The sequence below is a fragment of the Vombatus ursinus genome, unplaced genomic scaffold (genome assembly GCF_900497805.2).
Source record: "Vombatus ursinus unplaced genomic scaffold, bare-nosed wombat genome assembly UNPS02000577.1, whole genome shotgun sequence".
Taxonomy (NCBI): Eukaryota; Metazoa; Chordata; class Mammalia; order Diprotodontia; family Vombatidae; genus Vombatus; species Vombatus ursinus.
Genome location: NW_020940355.1, coordinates 13,177,533 through 13,179,568, shown reverse-complemented (window position 1 = coordinate 13,179,568; position 2,036 = coordinate 13,177,533). Strand labels below are relative to the sequence as shown.

The following is a 2,036-nucleotide window of genomic DNA, read 5'->3' as shown; positions in this document are numbered from 1 at the left end:
CGAAGTAAAAAAAATCAAACTACTTATTTTTTAATCAAACCACTAGGAAAATATGCCATAGCCTTGAAACACTGAACTGGAAGGCTATGTTAATTTCACTCAGTAAGAAGTTGATATAAACAGAACAAGATCTTTTCCAACACAATGTCTGGTACTAACATGTTGCTCAAAGTTTTAACCAACAGTGACAATGGGATAATTGGTGCTAGCTGCCTCCTGTACTCTGGGGTAGAAAAAAGCTCTCCCTTGCAACCTGCTTAGAAGTTTAAGTTGTCTTCCTACTCTTTCCTGTCCTAAGAGGATCATTTCAACAAGTCATTTCTGTTGAAAAGGGCAAATGAGCAGGACCAGGGTCAGGTATAATATCTTTTTCTGCCTTGTGGAAAACTAACTTTTCCCCAAACCAATCATCTACCATTGCATTAAGCAAGAGGCTTCAGATTGTTCTGCAAGCAAAAAGAGGCTTTCTTTGGCCTTGACTCAAAACTGTTTCATGTTAGTCTCAAAAAATACTTTAACTGAAGTATTGCCCCTGTAGTACTTTCTAGAAGAGCAAGAAAAAGTAACCTGAGCAGCAGTCCTACAAAAGCCAATATGAAGGGACCTGAGCTTCCCATGCCTGGTGGGAGATTTCACTTTCATGATCTTGCTTGTTGTCCCAGCTGAAAGCTGGTGTGAGCACTGTCTTCATCAAAGAAAAGATCACCTGGGAGCTGCTCAGTGCTCTAATTCAAGCAACCCTCTTTCCCCAGCCTCCCCTCTGAATGCCAGTTCTTGTACTGGGAAGAAAACACAACTGTGTTTCTCTTTCCCAATCAGTAGCGAACTCATGGCTGCTGCTTTCTGTTCTATGAGAAGTGGTTCAATCAGGTGGATGTGAGGTTGGCATCAAACAAAAGTGGATGGCTACCTCAGGGATTCATGCCAGATGGGAGGTAAGTTGGGGAGGAGAACTGCTAATACCTATAAACCCAAAGAGTTAGGCCAGCTTCTAGGAATGGAATACCTCTGAACTAGCTGAAAGCCATTAAGGGCTCCAACAGATAGAATAGGGGCCATCTTCAGCGAAGGTATAGGCTTGGGTACTATTAGCCCTCCATGCTCCCTCCAATCCAGATCTGAGCACCAGTTTCTTCTATTTCTTCACCTATAGACTGAAACATGTAATGGAACCAACAGAGTCCAGAGGCAGATGCAAAATTCCCATAAAGCATTCTTAAACTTGCTACGAGCCTCAATTTATTCATCACTAAATTTTCACTGAAAGGTAAAAATTTCCATACATTTTTACAAGTAGACCCATTCTCCCACCCCAGATGACTACTCATAATGACTGTATTTTGCAATAGATGCCAGGGAATCCTTCATCTTCTTGGCCATGGTGGGGATGAGGTGCAGGTAGTCATCAAAACATTTGGTCACACAGGACTCTAGCTGCCTCTTCACCTGCTGCTTCTTGCTCCCAGCACCCATTAAGTTTTTGGCTTTGTCATTGCAATGCATGGTGCATCGAGCCAGGTGGTCCTGGGATTTTCCCATTTCACTGGTCACAAGGGCCTGTGTCTGGGCCAAGAGAGAATGGCAGCATTCAATGCACTGATGAACCTGCTGCATGGAGGCCTTGGTATCTTCACAACAGCTGGCACTGCACCGTAACATGATACCCTGCATCTTGTAGATATTCTCCCACTCCAGCCCTTTCACCATAGTGTCCAACATCTCCTGCACCCACAGCTGCTGCTACTCCACCATGGCGTACCCCCCTCCCAGCCCCATATCCCTGTTCTGCTCAGCCCGAGTGCTTTTGCCCCAACAAGAAAACTTCCATAAGTGAGGCCAAGTTCTAGCCTAGCCAAGAAGTCTGTACGAGACTTTTTGTTGCAACAGGAACCAATTTCTAGTTTGCCCATGAGGAGAGCATTAATTGCCTGCCTGGAATGGTTTTGAAGTGAGGAAACAAAAACAAAACAAAACAAAAAATGCAGATCCTAACAGAGGGAAGAAAGGAAAAGATAGAAAAAGAAGTTCTGGTGGTC

At 44.1% G+C, this 2,036-nt stretch overlaps 1 pseudogene; it reads right to left on the bottom strand.

The window, feature by feature from the left end:
• Positions 1-1,320: 1,320 nt before the first annotated feature.
• LOC114046716 lies at positions 1,321-1,752 on the bottom strand (annotated as a pseudogene).
• Between the last annotated feature and the right edge of the window lie 284 nt (positions 1,753-2,036).